General features: G+C 38.7%; 2 non-coding genes across 2 annotated transcripts; both read left to right on the top strand.

Annotated features, from left to right (window-relative positions):
* The first annotated feature begins 4,419 nt into the window (after window positions 1-4,419).
* On the top strand, window positions 4,420-4,523 carry LOC112719189 (small nucleolar RNA R71). Its single transcript, XR_003161501.1, has one exon. It is a non-coding gene; the product is annotated as a small nucleolar RNA R71 (small nucleolar RNA).
* A 14,993-nt stretch (window positions 4,524-19,516) lies between these two features.
* LOC112718671 (small nucleolar RNA R71) lies at window positions 19,517-19,620 on the top strand. The gene has a single exon (XR_003161001.1). It is a non-coding gene; the product is annotated as a small nucleolar RNA R71 (small nucleolar RNA).
* Window positions 19,621-25,346: the final 5,726 nt, after the last annotated feature.

Here is a 25,346-nt window from a genome sequence, read left to right as displayed (position 1 = left end):
TTTTCTTTTTCTTTTCTATTTTTTTTGCCAATTATTTTTTTTCGCAAGCTTTTTACTTTTCACTGCTTTTTCTTGCTTCAAGAATCAATTTCATAATTTTTCAGATCCCCAATAACATTTCTCTTTGTTCATCATTCTTTCAAGAGCCAACAGTTTTAACATTCATAAACAACAAGATCAAAAAATATGCACTGTTTAAGCATTCATTCAGAAAACAAAAAGTATTGTCACCACATCAATATAATTAAACTAAATTCAAGGATAAATTTGAAATTCATGTACTTCTTGTTCTTTTGAATTAAAAACATTTTTCATTTAAGAAAGGTGAAGGATTAATGGAATTATTCATAACTTTAAGACATAGTTACTAACTACTAATGATCATGAAGTAGAGACACAAAACATAGAAAAACACAACATAAAAAACGAAAAGCAGAAAGAAATAAGAACAAGAAATGAATCCACCTTAGTGGCGTCTTCTTCTTGAAGGACCAACAATGTCCTTAAGCTCTTCTATGTCCCTTCCCTGCCTTTGTTGCTCCTCCCTCATTGCTCTTTGATCTTCTCTTATTTCATGGAGAATGATGGAGTGCTCATGATGTTCCACCCTTAATTGTTCCACATTGTGGTTCAAATCTTCTAAGAAAGTGTTGAGTTGTTCCCAATGGTTGTTGGGAGGAAAGTGCATCCCTTGAGGCATCTCAGGGATTTCTTGATGATGAGCTTCCTCATGCATCTCTTGAGATCCGTGGAGGGTCTCTCTTGCTTGCTCCATCCTTTTCTTGGTGATGGGCTTATCCTCTTCAATGGAGATGTCTCCTTCTATGATAACTCCAGCTGAGTAACATAGATGGCAAATAAGGTGAGGAAAAACTAGCCTTGCCATGGTGGAGGGCTTTTCGGCTATTTTGTAGAATTCATTGGAGATGACTTCATGAACTTCTACTTCCTCTCCAATCATGATGCTATGAATCATGCTGGCCCGATCCACAGTAACTTCAGATCGGTTGCTAGTGGGAATGATGGAGCGTTGAATGAACTCCAACCATCCTCTAGCCACAGGCTTGAGGTCCAGTCTTCTTAGTTGAACTGGCTTGCCTTTGGAGTCTCTCTTCCATTGAGCTCCTTCCACACATATGTCCATTAGGACTTGGTCAAACCTCTGATTAAAGTTGACCTTTCTAGTGTAGGGGCGTACATCTTCTTGCATCATGGGCAAGTGGAACGCCAACCTTACATTCTCCGGACTAAAATCTAAGTATTTCCCCTGAACCATTGTGAGATAATTCTTTGGACTTGGGTTCATACTTTGATCATGGTTCCTAGTGATCCATGCATTGGCATAGAACTCTTGAACCATTAAGATTCCAACTTGTTGCATGGGGTTGGTTAAGACTTCCCAACCTCTTCTTCGGATCTCATGTCGGATCTCATGTCGGATCTCCGGATACTCATTTTTCTTGAGCTTGAAAGGGACCTCAGGGATCACCTTCTTCTTTGCCACAACATCATAGAAGTGGTCTTGATGGCTTTTGGAGATGAATCTTTCCATCTCCCATGACTCGGAGGTGGAAGCTTTTGTCTTCCCTTTTCCTTTTTTAGAGGATTCTCCGGCCTTAGGTGCCATTGATGGTAATGGAAAAACAAAAAGCTTATGCTTTTACCACACCAAACTTAAAATATTGCTCGCCCTCGAGCAAGAGAAGAAAGAAGAAAAGAAAAGAAGAAGAAAATATGGAGGAGAAGGGGGAGTGTAGGTTTCGGCCAAGGTAGAGAAGAGTGAGTTGTGTTGTGTGAAAATGAAGTAGAATGGAGGGGTTTATATAGGAAAAGGGGAGAGGGTAGGTTCGGCCATTTTAGGGTGGGTTTGGGTGGGAAAGTGTTTTTGAATTTTGAAGGTAGGTGGGGGTTTATGGGGAAGAGTGGATGGATGTGAGTGGTGAAGAGGTAATGGGGAAGAGAGATTGAGGTGATTGGTAAAGGGTTTTGGGAAAGAGTGTTTATTGGGAGGAGAGATTCAAAGATTGAAGTTGTTGGGAAGTGTGACATGGGGAAGAGTGTTATAGGATTAGGAGGTAAGGTGGGAATATGTTAGGTGGGGATCCTGTGGGGTCCAGAGATCCTGAGATGATCATGTGGGGTCCAGAGATCCTGAGGTGATCCTGTAGGGTCCACAGATCCTGAGGTGTCAAGGAACTTCATCCCTGCACCAAATAGTCATGAAAAAATGCCTTTGCACACCATTCTGGCATTTAAACGCCGAGGTGATGCATGTTCTGGGCGTTCAACGCCCATGTGAAGCATGTTCTAGGCGTTCAACGCCCATGTGTAGCATGTTTTTGGCATTGAACGCCAGTTCCATGCTTGTTACTGGCGTTCAGCGCCAGCTTTTCTCAAGGCATATTCCTGGCGTTCAAACGCCAGAATGTTGCTTGTTTCTGGCGTTCAGCGCCAGATTCATGCTCTGTTCTGGTGTTGAACGCCAGACAGATACTTCTTACTGGCGTTGAACGCCAGTCTGTCCTCCCTCCAGGGTGTGATTTTTCTTCTGCTGTTTTTTATTCTGTTTTTAATTTTTATAATTTTTTTCGTGACTCACATGATCATGTACCTAATAAAACACAAAATAACAATAAACTAAAATAAAATAAAAATTAGATAAATAAAATTGGGTTGCCTCCCAACAAGCGCTCTTTTAATGTCATTAGCTTAACAGTGGGCTCTCATGGAGCCTCACAGGTGATCAGGTCAATGTTGTATAGTCCCAACACCAAACTTAGAGTTTGGATATGGGGTCTTAACACCAAACTTAGAGTTTGACTGTGGCCTCCCAACACCAAACTTAGAGTTTGACTGTGGGGGTTCTTCTTGACTCTGAATTGAGAGAAGCTCTTCATGCTTACTCTCTTTTGTCACAGAGGAATAGCCATGTGCCTTAAACACAAGGTAGTCCCCATTCAATTGAAGGACTAATTCACCTCTGTTGACATCTATCACACTGTGGCTAGGAAAGGTCTTCCAAGGATGATGCATTCATCCTCTTCCTTCCTAGTGTCTAAGACTATGAAATCAGCAGGGATGTAAAGGCCTTCAACCTTTACTAACACGTCCTCTGCTATTCCATAAGCTTGTCTCAATGACTTGTCTGCCAATTGTAATGAGAACAAGGCAGGTTGTACCTCAATGATCCCCAGCATCTCCATTACAGAGAGTGGCATAAGATATATCCCTGACCCCAGATCACATAGAGCCTTTTCAAAGGTCATGGTGCCTATGGTACAAGGTATTAAGAACTTGCCAGGATCTTGTCTCTTTTGAGGTAAAATTTTCTGAATCCAGGTATCTAGTTCACTAATGAGCAAGGGAGGTTCACTTTCCCAAGTCTCATTACCAAACAACTTGGCATTCAGCTTCATGATAGCTCCTAAATATTGAGCAACTTGCTCTCCAGTCACATCTTCATCCTCTTCAGAGGAAGAATAGTCTTCAGAGCTCATGAATGGCAGAAGGAGATTTAATGGAATCTCTATGGTCTCTATATGAGCCTCAGATTCCCTTGGATCCTTAATAGGAAACTCCCTCTTGCTTGAGAGACGTCCCAGGAGGTCTTCCTCACTAGGATTTTCGTCCTCCTCCTCCCTTGTGCATTCGGCCATATTGATCACATCAATGGCCTTGCATTCTCCTTTTGGATTCTCTTCTGTATTGCTTGGGAGGATACTGGGAGGAGTTTCAATGACTTTCTTACTCAGTTGGCCCACTTGTGCGTCCAGATTTCTGATGGAGGATCTTGTTTCACTCATGAAACTGAAAGTGGCCTTTGACAGATCAGAGACTACATTGGCTAAATTAGAAGTGTTTTATTCAGAATTCTCTGTCTGTTGCTGAGAAGATGATGGAAAAGGCTTGCTATTGCTCAGCCTATTGCGTCCACCATTGTTAAAGCCTTGTTGAGGCTTTTGTTGATCCTTCCATGAGAAATTTGGATGATTTCTCCATGATGAATTATAGGTGTTTCCATAAGGTTCACCCATGTAATTTACCTCTGCTATTGCAGGGTTCTCAGGATCATAAGCTTCTTCAGAAGCTGCCTCTTTAGTACTGTTGGATGCATTTTGCCATCCATTCAGACTTTGAGAGATCATGTTAACTTGTTGAGTTAACACTTTGTTCTGAGCCAATATGGCATTCAAAGCATCAATCTCAAGAACTCCTTTCTTCTGAGGTGTCCCATTATTTATGGAATTCCTCTCAGAAGTGTACATGAATTGGTTATTTGCAACCATGTCAATTAGTTCTTGAGCTTCTGCAGGCGTTTTCTTTAGGTGAATGGATCCACCTGCAGAATGGTCCAATGACATTTTCGAAAACTCAGATAGACCATAATAGAATATATATAATATGGTCCATTCTGAAAACATGTCAGATGGGCACCTTTTGGTCAACTGCTTGTATCTTTCCCAAGCTTCATAGAGGGATTCACCATCTTTTTGTTTGAAGGTCTGAACATCCACTCTAAGCTTGCTCAGTTTTTGAGGAGGAAAAAATTTATCCAAGAAGGCAGTGACCAGCTTATCCCAGGAGTCCAGGCTATCTTTAGGTTGTGAATCCAACCATATTCTAGCTCTGTCTCTTACAGCAAAAGGGAAAAGCATGAGTCTGTAGACTTCAGTATCAACTCCATTCGTCTTAACAGTCTCACAAATCTGCAAGAACTCAGTTAAAAACTGGTAAGGATCTTCAGATGGAAGTCCATAAAACTTGCAATTCTGTTGCATTAAAGCAACTAGCTGAGGTTTAAGCTCAAAATTATTGGCTCCAATGGCAGGAATGGAGATGCTTCTTCCATCAAATTTGGACATGGGTTTGGTAAAGTCACCAAGCATTCTCCTTGCATTATTGTTATTGGGTTCGGCTGCCATCTCCTTCTCTTGTTCTAATATTTTTGAAAGGTTACCTTTAGATTGTTGTAATTTAGCTTCTCTTAGTTTTCTCTTCAGAGTCCTTTCAGGTTCGGGATCAATTTCAACAAGAGTGCTTTTGTCCTTGTTCCTGCTCATGTGAAAGAGAAGAAAACAGGAAAAGGAAGAGGAATCCTCTATGTCACAGTATAGAGATTCCTTTATGATAGTAGAAGAGGGAAAAGTGAAGAATCCAAACACAAGGGATAGACTAGGTTCGAATTTTTAGATGAAGAGGGGTGAAGAGAAGTGTTAGTAAGTAAATAATTAAATAGAATAAGAGAGAAGGGATAGAAAATTCGAAAATAATTTTTTTTAAAAAAAGTGTTAGTAATTTTCGAAAATTAGAGATAAGATAAGATTAAAATTAAAATTTAAAACAAAAGAATTTTTGACAAAGAGATGAGATATTTTCGAAAATTAGAGAGTGAAAAGTAGTTAGGTGATTTTTGAAAAAGATAAGAAACAAACACAAAGTCAAAGAGTTAGTTGAAAAAGATATTAAAATCAAATTTGTAAAGATAAGAAGATAAGAAGTTAGATAAGATATTTTGAAATCAAATCTTGAAAAAGATAAAATTTTTGAAAAAGATAAGATAAAAGATAAAAAGATTTAATTCAAAAATTTAAAATTACTTACTTCACTAACAAGAAACTACAAGATAAGATTCTAGAACTTAAAGATTGAACCTTTCTTAACAAGAAAGTAACAAACTTCAAATTTTTGAATCAATCACATTAATTGTTAGTGAGTTTTTGAAAAATTGATATAAAGATAAGGAAAAGATTTTGAAAATAATTTTAGAAAAGATTTTTTAAAATTTTCGAAAAATAGAAAAAAAATGAGAAAGATATGATTTTTGAAAAAGATTTTGAAAATATAAGATTTTTAAAATTGAAAATTTGACTTGACTTGTAAGAAACAACTAATTTTGAAAATTTTTTACTAAGTCAACTCAAATTTTCGAAAATTATGAGAAAAACAAGGAAAAGATATTTTTTGATTTTTGAATTTTTTTAATGATGAGAGAGAAAAACACAAAAATGACCCAAAACATGAAAATTTTGGATCAAAACACAAGATGCATTCAAGAACACTATGAATGTCAAGATGAACACCAAGAACACTTTGAAGATCATGATGAACATCAAGAACATATTTTTGAAAAATTTTTTATGCAAAGAAAACATGCAAGACACCAAACTTAGAAATCTTTAATGCATGGACTCTAACAAACAAAAAATGCATATGAAAAACAACAAACAACACAAAACAAGAAATCATCAAGATCAAACAAGAAGACTTGTCAAGAACAACTTGAAGATCATGAAGAACACCATGAATGCATGAATTTTCGAAAAATGCAAGAAAAATTTTTAAAGCATGCAATTGACACCAAACTTAAAACATGACACGAGACTCAAACAAGAAACACAAAATATTTTTGATTTTTATGATTTTATTAATTTTTTGGATTTTTATTAAATTTTTCAAAAATAAAGTTTGGAAAAACGAAAAAGAAAAGAAAAATTTTGAAAAAGATTTTTGAAAAATTTTTGAAAAGAAAATTACCTAATCTGAGCAACAAAATGAACCGTCAGTTGTCCATACTCGAACAATCCCCGGCAACGGCGCCAAAAACTTGGTGGACGAAATTGTGATCACATCAATGTAGTACTCTTTGTTATTGTATGGAATCATTATTGTGGCTCTTGGCTATGTGTGGACACAACTCCGTTCAACTTAACCAGCAAGTGTACTGGGTCATCCAAGTAATACCTTACGTGAGTAAGGGTCGATCCCACAGAGATTGTTGGTATGAAGCAAGCTATGGTCACCTTGTAAATCTCAGTTAGGCAGATTAAATGGTTATGGATTTCGAAAATTAATAATAAACAGAAAACAAAATAAGATAGAAATACTTATGTAAATCAATAGTGGGAATTTCAGATAGGCCTATGGAGCTGCTGTGCTCCTCTTGAATCTCTACTTTCTTATTACATTCATCCAATCCTTCTTACTCCTTTCCATGGCAAGCTGTATGTAGGGCATCACCGTCATCAATGGCTACTTTTCATCCTCTCGAGAAAATGGTCATATGTGCTGTCACTGCATGGCTAATCGTCTGGAGGCATCATCCTTGACAATGGCTACATCCCATCCTCTCAGTGAAAATGGTCCAAATGCTCTGTCATAGCACGGCTAATCATCTGTCAGTTCTCAATCAGGTTGGAATAGAATCCATTGATTCTTTTGCGTCTGTCACTAACGCCCAGCCTTCAAGAGTTTGAAGCTCGTCACAGTCATTCAATTCTGGAATCCTACTCGGAATACCACAGACAAGGTTAGACTTTCCGGATTCCCATGAATGCCGCCATCTATCTAGCTTATACCACGAAGATTCTGTTGGGAAATCTAGGAGATATGCGCCCGGCCTAAGGTAGAACGGAAGTGGTTGTCAGTCACGTGCGTTCATAGGTGAGAATGATGATGAGTGTCACGGATCATCACATTCATCAAGTTGAAGTGCAACATATATCCTGGAATAAGAATAAAAGAGAATTGAATAGAAGATAATAGTAATTGTATTGAAACTTGAGGTACAGCAGAGCTCCACACCCTTAATCTATGGTGTGTAGAAACTCCACCGTTGAAAATACATAAGTGAAAGGTTCAGGCATGGCCGAATGGCCAGCCCCCTAAAACATGATCAATAGCCTCCTAAGATGAAGAATAAAACAAAACTGAGACCAAAGATGTCTAATACAATAGTAACTTATCCTATTTATACTAGACTAGCTACTAGGGTTTACATGAGTAAGTAATTGATGCATAAATCCACTTCCGGGGCCCACTTAGTGTGTGCTTGGGCTGAGCTTGATCTATCCACGAGCTGAGGCTCCTCTTGGAGTTGAACGCCAAGTTGTAACGTGTTTTGGGCGTTCAACTCCGGGTCGTGACGTGTTTCTGGCGTTTAACTCCAGACAGCAGTATGTACTTGGCGTTGAGCGCCACTTTACGTCGTCAATTCCCGAATAAAGTATGAACTATTATATATTGCTGGAAAGCTCTGGATGTCTACGTTCCAACGCCGTTGGGAGCTCGCCATTTGGAGTTTTGTAGCTCCAGAAAATCCATTTTGAGTGCAGGGAGGTCAGATTCCAACAACATCAACAGTCCTTTTGTCAGCCTTTTTCAGAGTTTTGCTCAAGTCCCTCAATTTCAGCCAGAAATTACCTGAAATCACAGAAAAACATACAAACTCATAGTAAAGTCCAGAAATGTGAATTTATCATAAAAACTAATGAAAACATCCCTAAAAGTAGCTTGAACTTACTAAAAACTATCTAAAAACAATGCCAAAAAGCGTATAAATTATCCGCTCATCAAACACCTATAATCCTTCATGGAGAAATCATCCAAATTTCTCATGGAAGGATCAATAGAAGCCTCAACAAGGCTTTAACAACAATAATGGTAGGAGAAATAAGTTTGGCAATAGCAAACCTTTTCCATCATCTTCTCAGCAACAGACAGAGAATTATGAGCAGAGCTTCTCTGGCTTAGCAAACATAGTCTATGATCTATCTAAGACCACTCTCAGTTTCATGACTGAAACAAGGTCCTCCATCAGAAAATTGGAGGCACAAGTGGGTCAGCTGAGTAAAAGAGTTACTGAAACTCCTCCTAATACTCTCCCAAGCAATACAGAAGAGAATCCAAAAAGAGAGTGCAAGGCCATAACTATAACCAAAATGGCCGAACCTGGAGAGAGTGAAAAGGCAGTGATTCCTAGTGAGGAAGACCTCAAAGGACGTCCACTGACCAATAATAAGTTCCCTATTGAGGAACCAAATGAATCTGAGGATCATACAGAGACCATAGAAATTCCACTAAACTTACTATTGTCATTCATGAGCTTTGATGAATATTCTTCCTTTGAAGAGGATGAAGACACTGTTGAAGAGCGAGTTGCTCAGTATCTAGGAGCAATCATGAAGCTGAATGCCAAGTTATTTGGTAATAAGACTTGGGAGGATGAACCTCCATTGCTCATCAATGAACTAAATACATGAATTCAGCAGACATTGCCTCAAAAGAAACTGGATCCCGGAAAGTTCTTAATACCTTGCACCATAGGCACCATGAACTTTGAAAAGGCTCTGTGTGACCTGGGGTCAAGTATCAACTTTATGCCACTCTCTGTAATGGAGAAATTAGGGATCTTTGAGGTACAAGCTGCAGAATCTCACTAGAGATGGCAGACAAATCAATGAAACAGGCTTATGGACTTGTAGAGGATGTCTTAGTGAAGGTTGAAGGCTTTTACGTCCCTGCTAACTTCATAATCCTAGACACTGGGAAGGATGAGGTTGAATCCATCATCCTTGGAAGACCCTTCCTAGCCACAGCAAGGGCTGTGATTGATGTGGATAGAGGAGAGTTAGTCCTTCAATTGAATGAGGACTACCTTATGTTTAAGACTCAAGGATCTTCTTTTGTAAACATGGAGAAGAAGCATGAAAAGTTTCTCTCAATACAGAGTCAGACAGAGCCCCCACACTCAACTTCTAAGTTTAGTATAGGCTAGAACCAATAGACAGCATTCCTGAGATCTGAAAAGTCTAAGTCTTGTTTGTGGTATTCCGAGTAGGATTTGGGATGGGATGATTGTGACGAGCTTTAAACTCACGACTATTGGGCGCAGTGACAGTGTGCAAAAGGATCAAGGGATCCTATTCCGACACAAGTGAGAACCGACAGATGATTAGCTCTGCGGTAGCTGTGCTTGGTATTTTTCATCTGAGACGAGAAATTCGACAGTTGATTAGCTGTACAGAAACTGTAGCAAGACCATTTTCACTGAGAAGATCATACAACTTGCCATGGAAAGGAGGACGCATGATTGGATGAAGACAATAGGAAAGCTGAGGTTCAGAAGCAACAAAGCATCTCCAAATGCTTATTTGAAATTTCCATTACTGAATTACATAAGTATCTCTATGTTATTTTCCATTTTATTTATCTTTTAATTATCAAATCCTCATAACCATTTGAATCCGTCTGACTGAGATTTACAAGATGACCATAGCTTGCTTCAAGCCATCAATCTCCGTGGGATTGACCCTTACTCACGTAAGGTATTACTTGGATGACCCAGTGCACTTGCTGGTTAGTTGTGCAGAGTTGTGAAAAGTGTGATCACAATTTCGTGTACCAATTTCTAACTATCCTAAAAAACCAGAAATTCAATAATTAATCTAGCTAAACGTAACAGATAAAATTGACTAGCAAGTAAGAAAATAGGGTAATGGGAGGCAGGAGAAACCTGGAAGGTAGGCAGAATAGAAAATGTAGGACTGGGAAATAGGAAGAACAGCAGCACCGCCCCAAATTGGTGGCGATGGGCCTCGCGGTGGTGCAGGGAGCAACGCGGCGCGAAGCAGTAAAGCAAAGGGCAGCCTAGGGTACATGGTGCGGTGAAGCAGTAAAGGAAAGGAGGTTGAATGTGAGAAGGGGGGAGAAAAGTGATGATGAAGGTGGCGGAGGGTTCGCCGGTGACTATGGTAGAGTTGGGTTACTAGAAGGAGAACAGAGAGAGGGCGGTGAGAGAGGGAAGTGAGAAAAGAGGAGGAAAGAAAGAGGGAGGAGAAGGGGAAGGAAGGAGAGAGGAGACGGCGGCAGCGATGGGCGCCGGCATTGGCGGTCGGTGGCAGTCATGAGCTTGAGAGCGGTGGTTATGAAGGGAAGAGAGGAAGGAAACATTGGGAGGAAGGAGGGGTAGGGTACATGAATGGTAGGGTTCTCGCATCCCAGGGGGTTATGAATTTCAAAACCACACGTACGCATCCTGTACGCTGGGCATGGGTGGTCGAAGGAAAGGAGGGATTTGGAGGCGCCAAGTGCGCCGAAGCGTGAATGAGGATGTACACATGGACGCGTCCGCGTGGGTTGAGAGTTGGGCCAGAGGCATAGTGTTGGTCCGGAGTTAGCACAACTCTCGGGTCATATGTATGGGAACTGTGTCAGCAAATCGACGCGTACGCGTCATGTACGCGCACGCGTGCCTTTCTTTAAACGCATCGACGCATACGCGTGACATACGTGTACGCATGCATGAACCTTGTGCTACACACCCAGTGTTTGTACAATGTTTGCCTAACTCTCTGGAAAAATGTATGGGGGCTGCATCTGCTCATCGATGCGTACGCATACAGCGTGCGTACGCGTCCCGGCCCTCTCTTCATTTTTTTTTAAAAATACTAAGAATAGCTCAAAATCTCCCTAACACTACTTACATATCAAAACCAACCAAAAAATGCAAAACTAGAAAAATCTTTTTGGCTTTTGAGGGGTTTTCAAGTATAAGCAAGGAAACTTGCATCATACGCAACCAACAACCAAATTATTAAAACAACTATATGAAGAGAAAAACTACCTACAATGGCAACTCAAATTACTTATTAATCAAAGCTATAAGAGAGTGGAAAGAGTTTACCATGGTGGGGTGTTTCCTACCTAGCACTTTTAGTTTAAGTCCTTAAGTTGGACATTTGGGAAGCTCTTTGTCATGGTGGCTTATGCTTGTACTTATCCTTGAATTTCCAAGGATCTTTGCTCCTCAAATGGTTGACAGAAATTCCAACCGTCTTCACCAAGCTTGGGTAAAGTTCTACCCAAGAGATGAGCTCCCACAGTTGGTCTTCATCTTTCGATCCGGGATCCTATATCTTGTTTTCACACCCATCTTCAAGTGGATTATCATGAATCTTTCATCCGGGTGGTTGACACATAGAATTCTCTTTAGAAAGCCAAATCATCTTCCTAGACCCTTAATGAGCCTAATTCCATGCTTCCGACCACTACACAACTCCTTTTTACTCTTAGTTCCATGAAGAGCTCTAAGTTGCCCATCCATTTCAATCAAGCCATATTCAAGTGAGAAAGTGAAGCTTAAGGGTAAGAGTTTTACCCACTTAAATGTTGTGTTGGACGGTAACTTAGGAAGGGTAACTTCTCCACACTTAGACAATGCGAGGTCTACTCCCTTATGCTCTTTCTTAGTGATTTCCACCTCTTGACAACTTTCTTCAGATTCTTCTTGCTTGTTGACTTCTTCCATTTCCTCCTCATCATCAATCGAGTCAAACTTGGGAGGTTGTGTGAAATCTACATCAATATCGGCTTCACATTCGTCGGAAGAATCTTCAACAAGGTCATCAATGTTGCTTGGTGTTGAGTTGTCTTCAATAACTTCAACTTCAAATTCCATGGAAGAGGATTCCATTTTGGATAAGAATTCATTAATGATGGAGTTTTCCTCTTGATTAACCTCTTCAAAGTCTCCAACTATGATATGCTTTGGAGGTTGTACACCCTCCTCAACATCAATATTAGGCTTCTTGGGGAGAGGTTCTTGAGATTCCCATGGTGGTTCCGCATCTCCTAAATCTTCAACCACCTCTTCCTCTTCTTAAACAATCATGGCTTCCTCCAATTGTTCCAATACAAAGTCTAGCTCCTCACTCTCCACCGGTCTTTCAAATCTCTCCTTCATGCTTTTCTCTTCTTTTGATCTATCATATATGGCCACGGAAGTACCTTGAGTGTTCAAGCATTGGTAGGCTAAAGTGTGCACTACCTCGGTCAAGTTAGCCACAAAACTCTAGTGCATTCCTTTGCATGGCCTCTTGTCCTTTAAGTATCAAAGTGAGAGAATTGTCCATTGGAGCTTGGGGTGGATAGGAAGGTTCATCATTTTGGAGAAAGGGTTCATAATAGGAAGGTGGTTCTTCTTGGTGGAAATATGGCGGTGATGTGTATTGAGGTGGTTCTTGGTAGTAATCATGATAGGGTTGTGGTGGTTCTAAAGGTTCTTATTTGTGATAGTCACAAGGATATGGCATGGGTAATTGGTCATATAATGAATAAGGGTCATTGGGGGTGTTTGGTAAAAAGAGGCTTGTGAGTATGATTGAGGATCATGTTGAGGATGGGTTTCATAGGCATATGATGGTGGTTGTTGATAGTCACAAGAAGGTTCATCATAGCCATTGAATTGACATGCATTAGGATGGGAATTATACCTATAAGTGTCCGGAGGTTGTTGCCAAGAGAAGTGATCAATTCCTTGAGGCTCCTCCCATCTTTGATGGTTCCATCCTTGATGCATGTTGTCATTAAAGTTCATAACTCCTACAACACAATTTGATCCAAACTCATAGGCAAAGGGGTGAGAATTCATAGTGGAAGCAAAATAAAACTAACAAAGCTCTAAAAACTAGCAAAAACTAACAAACAAGCAAAAGACAACTATATTCACAATATTCACATATATACAATAACCAATAACAAGGAACACAATTGCAATTCTCCGCCAACGGTGCCATTTTGATGATCGTATTTTTTTGTGTGGTCTAGAATTTTACTAATGAAATCTCGTTGTAAGTATAGTTTCTAAACCAACAATAATGCTTTCATACAAAAATTTGTTTGTCACAAGTACAAACCCCTAATAAATCTAATAACTGAAGTATTTAAACATCGGGTCATATCTCAAAGGAATTGCAGGGTAGTATTCTTGTTATTGGTTATGAGTTGTATATTTGGAAGGTTTTGGATAAGAAATATGAAAAGTAATGAAAATCAAATTATAAAACGGTCTTGGCAAGGTTTGGTGGTTAAGGATCTCTATCCCTATCATTAATCACAACATGATAATTGCAAGGATCAATCCATTAAATCATCCTCTAACAAGTAAAGGAAAGACAAATGAGCTATATCAATCCAAGTCCATAAGTCCTAACTATTCACTAATTGAATTAATGAGAGCTAGAGTCAATGGCTATCAATCATCAATCACTTGGATATTAGTAACTCAAGAGTTCCTAAGCTACCATATCAAGCCAAGAACATAAAATTCTACTCTAACATTCTTCCAAGCATTTTATCAAACACTTGGAAGGCATAAAAGGAAAGTGGTAGGCGAAATTGTGATATCTAATAATGGCATTCAACTTTGGTATGCGTGTTTATAACTCGGCACTTTCTTCACAATTTCGCACAACTAACCAGCAAGTGCACTGGGTCGTCCAAGTAACAAACCTTACGTGAGTAAGGGTCGATCCCACGGAGATTGTTGGTATGAAGCAAGCTGTGGTCATCTTGTAATTCTCAGTTAGGTGGAAAATAAATGGTTATGGAGTTTTCGAATAATAATAATAATAAATAAAACCTAAAATAAAGATAGAAATACTTATGTAAATCATTGGTGGGAATTTCAGATAGGCGTATGAAGATGCTGTGCTCCTTCTGAATCTCTGCTTTCCTACTGCCTTCATCCAATCCTTCTTACTCCTTTCCATGGCAAGCTGTATGTAGGGCATCACCGTTGTTAATAGCTACATCCTATCCTCTCAGTGAAAATGGTCCAAATGCTCTGTCACAGCACGACTAATCATCTGTCGGTTCTTGATCATGTCGGAATAGAATCCATTGATTCATTTGCGCTTGTCATCACGCCCAACAATTGCGAGTTTGAAGCTCGTCACAGTCATTCAATCCCTGAATCCTACTCGGAATACCACAAAAAAGGTTTAGACTTTCTGGATTCTCATGAATGCCGCTATCAATTCTAGCTTATACCACGAATATTCTGATTAAGGAATCCAAGAGATATGCGCCTGGCCTAAGGTAGAACGGAAGTGGTTGTCAATCACGCGTTCATAGGTGAGAATGATGATGAGTGTCACAGATCATCACATTCATCATGTTAAAGTGCAACGAATATCTTAGAACAGGAATAAACTGAATTGAATAGAAAATAGTAGTAATTGCATTAAACTCAGAGGTACAGCAGAGCTCCACACCCTTAATATATGGTGTGTAGAAACTCCACCGTTGAAAATACATAAGTGATGGTCCAGGCATGGCCGAATGGCCAGCCCCCAAAATGTGATATGAATTCAAAAATAGGGAGAAGGACCAGATATGTGGTCAAAAGACTGAATGGTCAGAGACACCTAGTACAACAGTAAAATGTCATATTTATACTAGACTAGCTACTAGGATTTACAGAAGTAAGTAATTGATGCAGAAATCCACTTCTAGGGCCCACTTGGTGTATGCTTGGGCTGAGCTTGAGCTTTACATGTGCAGAGGCTTCGTTTGGAGTTGAACGCCAAGTTGTAACGTGTTTTTGGCGTTCAACTATGGTTCGTGACAATGTTCTGGCGTTTGACTCCAGAATGCAGCATGAAATTGGCGTTGAGCGCCAGTTTACATCATCTAATCACGAATAAAGTATGGACTATTATATATTGCTGGAAATCTATGGATGTCTACTTTCCAACGCCATTGAGAGCGCACCATTTGGAGTTCTGTAGCTCCAGAAAATCTATTTTGAGTGCAGGGAGGTCAGAATCCAACAGCATTAGCAGTCCTTTGTTAGCCTTCTTATCAGAGTTTTGCTCAGGTCCCTCAATTTCAGCCAGAAAATACCTAAAATTATAGAAAAATACACAAACTCATAGTAAAGTCTAGAAATGTGAATTTAGCATAAAAACTAATGAAAACATCCCTAAAGTAGCTAGATCCTACTAAAAACTACCTAAAAATAATGCCAAAAATCGTATAAATTATCCGCTCATCACAACACCAAACTTAAATTGTTGCTTGTCCCCAAGCAACGGAAAATCAAATAGGATAAAAGATAAGAGAATATACTATAAAGCTCAAAATATCAATGAATATTAGTTCTAACTAGATGAGCGGGACTTGTAGCTTTTAGCTTCTGAACAGTTTTGGCATCTCACTTTATCCTTTGAAGTTTAGAATGATTGGCATCCTAGGAACTTAGAATTTCAGATAGTGTTATTGATTCTCCTAGTTAAGTATGTTGATTCTTGAACACAGCTACTTTTATGAGTCTTGGCCGTGGCCCTAAGCATTTTGTTTTCCAGTATTACCACCGGATACATAAATGCCACAGACACATGACTGGGTGAACCTTTTCAGATTGTGACTTAGCTTTGCTAAAGTCCCCAGTTAGAGGTGTCCAGAGCTCTTAAGCACACTCTTTTTGTTTTGGATCATGACCTTAACCACTCAATCTCAAGATTTTCACTTGGACCTGCATGCCACAAGCACATGGTTAGGGACAGCTTAATTTAGCCACTTAGGCCTGGATTTTATTTCCTTGGGCCCTCCTATCCATTGATGCTCAAAGTGTTGGATCCTTTTTACCCTTGCCTTTTGGTTTTAAGGGATATTGGCTTTTTCTGCTTGCTTTTTCTTTTTCTTTCTATTTTTTTTGCCACTTTTTTTCTTCTTTTTTTCGCAAGCTTTTGCTTTCTCACTGCTTTTTCTTGCTTAAAGAATCAATTTCATGATTTTTCAGATTATCAATAACATTTCTCTTTGTTCATCATTTTTTCAAGAGCCAACAATTTTAACATTCATAAACAACAAGATAAAAAATATGCACTGTTCAAGTATTCATTCAGAAAACAAAAAAGTATTGTCACCACATCAATATAATTAAACTAAATTCAAGGACAATTTCGAAACTCATGTACTTCTTGTTCTTTTGATTTAAAAACATTTTTCATTTAAGAAAGGTGAAGGATTCATGGAATTATTCATAGCCTATGGACATAGTTACTAAATACTGATGATCATGAAGTAAAGACACAAAACATAGACAAACATATAGGATAAAATCGAAAAACAGAGAATTAAGAACAAGGAAGTTAAGGAATGAGTCCACCTTAGTGAGGGTGGCGCCTTTTTGAAGGAACAATGGTGCTTTTTGAGCTCCTCTATGTCTCTTCCTTGCCTCTGTTGCTTGATCCCTAGTGATTTTGGTGCTCTTATCCTTAGTTGCTCCCAATAATTGTGTGGAGGAAAATGTATCTCCTGAGGTATCTCAGGGATTTCTTGATGAGGGAATTCCTCATGCTCTCTTGATGTGCAGTCAAATGCTCTTCTACTAAGCTATAGACCCTTGAGATGAATCTCTCCATCTCCCATGACTCGGAGGTGGAAGCTTTTTGTCTTCCCTTTTCTCTTTTTTGAGGTTTCTCTGGCCTTAGGTGCCATCAATAGTTTTAGAAAAATAAAAAAAGGTATGCTTTTACCACACCAAACTTAGAATGTTGCTTGCCCTCGAGCAAAGAGGAAAGAAAGGAAGGAGAAAAAGATATGGAGGAGAGGGAGAGATGTGTATGTTTCGGCCATATGGGTGGGATTGGGTGGGGAAGAGATTGATGGATGTGAGTGGTGAAGAGGTGATGGGGAAGAGAGATTGAGGTGATTGGTGAAGAAGGGAGAAGGTGGGTTGAGGTAGGTGGGGATCCTGTGGGGTCCACAGATCCTGAGGTGTCAAGGATTTAACATCTCTGCACCAATTAGGCGTGTAAAATGCCATCTGAGTGCAATCCTGGCATTTAACGCCAGATTGATGCTTGTTTCTGGCGTTAAACGCCAGCTTTATGCTTGTTCTGGGCGTTCAACGCCCATCTGCAGCATGTTTCTGGCGTTGAACGCCAGCTTTCCTCAGTGTGTAATCCTGGCATTTAAACGCCAGATTACTGCATGTTTCTGGTGTTCAACGCCAGATCCATGCTCTGTTCTGGCATTGAACACCAGCCAGATGCCTCTTACTTGCATTTAAACGCCAGTAAGTCCTTCCTCCAGGTTGTGATTTTTCTTCTACTGTTTTTGATTCTGTTTTTAATTTTAGTATTTTTTTGTGACTCCACATGATCATGAACCTAATAAAACATAAAAGAACAAAAAAAGAAAAATAAAATTAGATAAATAAAAATTGGGTTGCCTCCCAATAAGCGCTTCTTTAATGTCAATAGCTTGACAGTGGGCTCTCATGGAGCCACACAGGTGATCACGTCAATGTTGTAGACTCCCAACACCAAACTTAAAGTTTGTATATGGGGATTCAACACCAAACTTAGAGTTTGATTGTGAAGGCTTTGTTTGACTCTGTACTGAGAGAAGCTTTTCATGCTTCCTCTCCATGGTTGCAGAGGAACACCCTTGGGTCTTAAACACAAGGTAGTCCCTATTCAATTGAAGGACTAATTCTCCTCTGTTAACATCAATCACAGCTCTTGCTGTGGCTAGGAAGGGTCTTCCAAGGATGATGCATTCATCCTCATTCTTCCTAGACTCTAAGATTATGAAATCAGTAGGGATGTAAAGGCCCTCAACGTTTACTAAGACATCCTCTACTAATCCATAAGCTTGTCTTTGTGATCTGTCTGCCATTTGCAATGAAAATATGGCAGGCTGTACCTCAATGATCCCCAGCTTCTCCATTACAGAGAGTGGCATAAGATTTATGCCTGACCCTAGGTCACACAGAGCCTTGTCAAAGGTCATGGCACTTATGATACATGGTATTAAGAATTTACCAGGATCTTATTTCTTTTGAGGTAAAGTTTGTTGAACCCATGTATCTAGTTCACCAATGAGCAAGGGAGGTTCACCTTCCCAAGTCTCAGTACCAAACAACTTGGCATTTAGCTTCATGATAGCTCTTAGATATTGAGCAACTTGCTCTCCAGTTACATCTTCATACTCTTCAGAGGAAGAATAGTCTTCAGAGCTCATGAATGGTAGAAGGAGGTTTAATGGAATCTCTATGGTCTCTATATGAGCCTCAGATTCCTTTAGGTCCTCAATAGGGAACTCCTTCTTGCTTGAGAGACGTCCCATGAGGTCTTCCTCATTGGGATTCACGTCCTCTCCTTCCTCTCTAGGTTCGGCCATGTTGATTATGTCAATGGCCTTGCACTCTCTTTTTGGATTCTCTTCAGTATTGCTTGGGAGAGTACTAGCAGGAGTTTCAGTGACTTTCTTACTCAGCTGGCCCACTTGTGCCTCCAAATTTCTGATGGAGGACCTTGTCTCACTCATGAAACTTAAAGTGGCCTTAGACAGACCAGAGACTAAGTTTGCTAAATTAGAGGTGCTCTGCTCAGAATTCTCTGTCTGTTACTGAGAAGATGATGGATAAGGCTTGATATTATTGAGCCTATTTCTTCCACCATTATTAAAGCCTTGTTGGGGCTTTTGTTGATCCTTCCATGAGAAATTTGGATGATTTCTCCATGATGAATTATAGGTGTTTCCATAAGGTTCACCCATGTAATTTACCTCTGCTATTGCAGGGTTCTCAGGATTATAAGCTTCTACTTCAGAAAATGCCTCTTTAGTACTGTTGGATGCATTTTGCCATCCATTCATACTTTGAGAAATCATGTTGACTTACTGAGTCAACATTTTGTTCTGATCCAATATGGCATTCAAAGCATCAATTTCAAGAACTCCATTCCTTTGAGGTGTCCCATTATTCATGGAATTCCTCTCAGAAGTGTACATGAATTGGTTATTTGCAACCATTTCAATAAGTTCCTGAGCTTCTGCAGGCGTTTTCTTTAGGTGAATAGATCCACCTGTAGAATGGTCCAGTGACATCTTAGAGAACTCAGACAGACCATAATAGAATATATTTATCTTGGTCCACTCTGAAAACATGTCAGAAGGACACTTTTTGGTCATCTGCTTGTATCTTTCCCAAGCTTCATAGATGGATTCACCATCTTTTTGCTTGAAGGTCTGAACATCCACTCTAAGCTTGCTCAGCTTTTGAGGAGGAAAGAATTTAACCAAGAAGGCCGTGACCAGCTTATCCCAAGAGTCCAGGCTATCCTTAGGTTGTGAATCCAACCATATTCTAGCTTTGTCTCTTATAGCAAAGGGGAAAAGCATGAGCCTGTAGACTTCAGGATCTACTCCATTAGTCTTAACAATCTCACAGATCTACAAGAACTCAGTTAAAAACTGGTAGGGATCTTCTGATGGAAGTCCATGAAACTTGCAGTTTTGTTGCATTAGAGCAACTATTAAGGTTTCAGCTAAAAATTGTTTGCTCCAATGGCAAGAATTGAGATGCTTCTTCCATCAAACTTGGACGTAGGTGTAGTATAATCACCAAGCATCCTTCTTGCATTATTGTTGTTGGGTTCAGCTGCCATCTCCTTTTCTTGTTCGAAAATTTCAGCAAGGTGTCTCTGGATTGTTGTAATTTAGCTTCTCTTAGTTTTCTCTTCAGAGTCCTTTCAGGTTCAGGATCAGCTTCAACAAGAATGCCTTTTTCCTTGTTCCTACTCATATGAGAAAGAAGAGAACAGAAAAGGAAGAGGAATCCTCTATGTCACAGTATAGAGATTCCTTTATGTTAGTAGAAGAAGAAAGGGAATAAGAGTGAAGAAGAATGAATAATCCAAACACAAGGGTGAGGATAGGAATAGAGATTTGAGATGAAGAGAAGTGTTAGTAAATGAATAAATAAATAGAATAAGATGAGAGAGAGAAGTTTTCGAAAATAATTTTTGAAAAGGAGTTAATGATTTTTGAAAATTAAAGGTGAAATAAAATTAAAATTAAAATTTAAATTAATTAATTAATTAAAAGTATTTTGAAAAGGAAGGAGAAGTTTTCGAAAATTTGAAATAAAATAAGAAAAAGATTTTGAAAAATTAAATTAAAATTTTCGAAAAAAATAGTAAGAAAAATGAAAAAGATTTGATTTTTTTTAAAATTTTGAAAATTTGACTTGACTTACAAGAAATAACTAATTTTAAAAATTTTTTGACTAAGTCAACTCAAATTTTTGAAATTTTGAGAGAAAAAAGTAAAAGATATTTTTTTGATTTTTGAATTTTTAATGAGGAGGGAGAAAAACACAAATATGACCCAAAACATGAAAATTTTAGATCAAAACACTTAATGCATGCAAGAACACTATGAATGTCAAGATGAACACCAAGAATACTTTGAAGATCATGATGAATATCAAGAACATAATTTTTGAAAAATTTTTTATGCAAAGAAAACATGCAAGACACCAAACTTAGAAAACTTTCATGTTTAGACACTATGAATGCAAAAATGCACATGAAAAACATCATATAACACAAAACAAGAAAATTTAAAGATCAAACAAGAAGACTTACCAAGAACAGCTTGAAGATCATAAAGAACACTATGAATGCATGAATTTTCGAAAAATGCAAGAAGAAGATGAATATGCAATTGACACCAAACTTAAAACATGACACACACTCAAACAAGAATCACAAAATATTTTTGATTTTTATGTTTTTATGATTTTTTTTGTATTTTTATTATTTTTTTCCAAAACATATAGGAAAAAGGAAGTAATGAATTCAAAGTCCTCAATCAAAATTCCAGGAATCATACCAGGTTAGTCTAAAGCTTGATGGCCAGCCAAGCTTCAGCATACCATTTTGAAAATCTAGAATTCATTCTTAAAAACTCTGAAGGATTTTTCGAAAACAGAGGGAGAAAATTTTTTGAAAGATTTTTGAAAATTTTTTTTGAAAATAAATGAAAAGAAAATTACCTAATCTGAGCAACAAGATGAACCGTCAGTTGTCCAAACTCGAACAATCCCCGGCAACGGCGCCAAAAATTTGGTGTTGTTACCGGATTAAAAACTTGTCACCATTGTGGTCTGTAAACAATTGTGAAATTGTTGTTCGAAATTGATTCCCTGGCAACGGCGCCAAAAACTTAGTAGGCGAAATTGTGATCTCTAATAATGGCATTCAACTTTGGTATGCGCATTTATAACTCATCACTTTCTTCACAACTTCGCATAACTAACCAGCAAGTGCACTGGGTCATCCAAGTAATAAACCTTATGTGAGTAAGGGTCGATCCCACGGAGATTGTTGGTATGAAGCAAGCTATAGTCATCTTGTAATTCTCAGTTAGGTGGATAATATATGGTTATGGAGTTTTTGAATAATAATAATAATAAATAAAACATAAAATAAAGATAGAAATACTTATGTAAATCATTGGTGGGAATTTCAGATAGGCGTATGAAGATGTTGTGCTCCTTCTGAATCTCTACTTTCCTACTGCCTTCATAATCCTTCTTACTCCTTTCCATAGCAAGCTGTATGTAGGGCATCACCGTTGTCAATGTCTACATCCCATCCTCTCAGTGAAAATGGTCCAAATGCTCTGTCACAGCACGGCTAATCATCTATCGGTTCTCTCGGTTCTCGATCATGTCGGAATAGAATTCATTGATTCTTTTGCGCTTGTCATCACGCCCAACAATCGCGAGTTTAAAGCTCGTCACAGTCATTCAATCCCTGAATCCTACTCGGAATACCACAGACAAGGTTTAGACTTTTCGGATTCTCAAGAATGCCGCCATCAATTCTAGCTTATACCACGAAGATTCTGATTAAGAAATCCAAGAGATATGCGCCCGGCCTAAGGTAGAACAGAAATGGTTGTCAATCATGCGTTCATAGGTGAGAATGATGATGAGTGTCACAGATCATCACATTCGTCATGTTAAAGTGCAACGAATATCTTAGAATAGGAATAAACTGAATTGAATAGAAAATAGTAAGAATTGCATTAAACTCAGAGGTACAGCAGAGCTCCACACCCTTAATCTATGGTGTTTAGAAACTCCATCGTTGAAAATACATAAGTGATGGTCCAGGCATGGCCGAATGGCCAGCCCCCAAAATGTGATATGAATTCAAAAATAGGGAGAAGGACCAGATATGTGGTCAAAAGACCGAATGGTCAGAGACACCTAGTACAATAGTAAAATGTCCTATTTATACTAGACTAGCTACTAGGGTTTACAGAAGTAAGTAATTGATGCAGAAATCCACTTCCAGGGCCCACTTGGTGTGTGCATGGACTGAGCTTGAGCTTTACACGTGCAGAGGCTTCTTTTGGAGTTGAACGCCAAGTTGTAACGTGTTTTTGGCGTTCAACCCTGGTTCGTGATGTGTTTCTACCGTTTGACTCCAGAATGCAGCATGAAACTGGCGTTGAGCACCAGTTTACGTCGTGTAATCACGAATAAAGTATGAACTATTACATATTGCTGGAAAGCTCTGGATGTATACTTTCCAACGCCATTGAGAGCACGCCATTTGGAGTTCTGTAGCTCCAGAAAATCTATTTCGAGTGCAGGGAGGTCAGAATCCAACAGCATCAGCAGTCCTTTGTCAGCTTTCTTATTAGAGTTTTGCTCAGGTCCCTCAATTTCAGCCAGAAAATACCTGAAATTACAGAAAAACACACAAAGTCATACTAAAGTTCAGAAATGTGAATTTAGCATAAAAACTAATGCAAACATCTCTAAAAGTAGCTAGATCCTACTAAAAACTACCTAAAAACAATGCCAAAAAGCGTATAAACTATCCGCTCATCAGAAAGCATAGTAAATTGACAACAAGAATGAAATCTAACAACAATTAATTGCAAAGAATTAACAACAACAATCAAGAAAAACACAATTATCATGAATTACCTCAAATTGCATTAAAAGAAAATAAGAGGAACAATAGTAGATCAACTTACAAAGTATAGAAACAAAATAAAGGAAATTACAACAGGAGAATATAAGAACAAGATGTAGCAACATAGAATTGAAAGGTAGAAGTAGATGAAAGCAAGGATTAAAACCTAGATCTAAGAAATTCTAACCTAAATCTAATCCTAATTCTAGAGAGAGGAGAGAGCTTCTCTCTCTAGAAAACCTAACTCTAAAACTAGATCGAAAGTGTGTTATGTTCTAAGGTGTGGAATGATGCCTTTCCCTTCAATCCTTGATCCTTTTAAGCATTTTGGCGCCAAGGTTGTTCAGATTGGGCCCCACAGCCTCTGCGAATTCGCTAGGCACGATTCACTTAAAAATCACGTGACAGCACCGACGTATACGCGTACAGTACGCGTACGCGTCCATGAGATTTTTACAATCCGCGCGTATGCGTCTAGTGCACGTGGGCGTCCATGGACACATCCTAAATCTTTGACTTTTCTTGATTTCTCCACTTTGCATGCTTTCTCTTCACTCCTATGATCCATTCCTAGCCCTTTTCAATCTGAAATCACTACCAAACACATCAAGACATCTAGTGGAATCAAAGGAAGATTAAAATTATCAAATCAAGGGTCCAAAAGCATATTTTCACATTTAAGCATAAATTAGGAGACAATCATGAAACTATGCTATTTTATTGAATAAATGTGAGAAAAGGTTAACAAAATGCTCTATAGCAAATTATAACCTCAATAGTTAACCAACAATGAATATCAAAAACAATTATGCTAAAATAGTAGTCAATTAATAATAAGCAGAATATATAGTAAACAAGATCGAAAATCCAACACTTTTAATGAAAGAGAAAATGAAATGTAAAATTAACTAACTAAACAAATAATTAACTAAAAAGAATGGTTGTAAATGGTGTTTGATAGTGTTGGACGAGGGGTGAAGAGTGGAAAGAAAAGAGAAGAAGTAAGAAGAAGGAAAGAAATGGAAAGAAGAGAAGAAAAGAAGATGATGGGGGGAAGGCAATCCACGCATACGCGTAGTGCACGCGTGCGCGTGGTGAGGTGCAATGGGGTCGAGGCGTACGCGCGGGTGGTGTCCGAGAGGATCGACGCGTATGCGTGAGGCACGCGTACGCGTGGGTTGACTTGTGCCTCATGCACAAAGTTTGCATGATGTAGGCACATCTCTCGGGTAAGTGTCTAGAGGAATGAAACTTCTTCATCTTCGCGTACGCGTGGGTGACGCGTGCGCATGGATTGGCCGAAATGCTTGGAGCATGCGTATGCGTGAGGTGCGCGTACGCGTGGGTTGGTGCTCTGTTTTTCAAATTTTTCTATGTTTTTCCACCAATCCAAGCGTTCCAAACCTCTAAACAGCTAGTTGGAAACATGCGTCTTTGTAGGGGAAAAGGGAGGGATCATTCATACATACTTACATAGAATTTTGGCTAGTTTTTGTTCTTGTTCTTCTAGAGAGAGAAACCCTCATTCTTCTCTAGATCTAGTTTGATTTGATTTTCCTTGTTGAAATTCTGAATAGGATATTGTTGATTTTAGTTTGAATTACTTAATTTGATTTCTATAGTATAATTTCATTTTGGATCTTGTGTTGGATTTATGCTTCCTTGTTATTTTTCTATTTTCTTCTCATTTTATGAACTTAATGGATCTTGAATTTCTACCATTGTATTGATGTTTTCCATGATTAATAGTGTTGTTTGAGTTATTTTCCATTGATAATTGTTAGTAGGTATTTGTAATTTCCAATTTATTTGCAATTTGAATATGTCTTTTGTTAGTGCATACCATGTGTTTGATGAAATATTTCCCTTGATTATGGAGTAGTTTCCTTTACTCTTGGCCTAGGTTAAGGGAATTGGTTAAACTTGAGTCATCGGGTCTAATTGATTTGGTGATTTGAGAACCCTTGGTGGTCAAGTTGATACCCATTGACACTTGAT

Source organism: Arachis hypogaea, chromosome 10 (assembly GCF_003086295.3).
Source record: "Arachis hypogaea cultivar Tifrunner chromosome 10, arahy.Tifrunner.gnm2.J5K5, whole genome shotgun sequence".
Classification (NCBI taxonomy): domain Eukaryota; kingdom Viridiplantae; phylum Streptophyta; class Magnoliopsida; order Fabales; family Fabaceae; genus Arachis; species Arachis hypogaea.
This window is presented reverse-complemented; position numbering and strand designations above follow the sequence as displayed.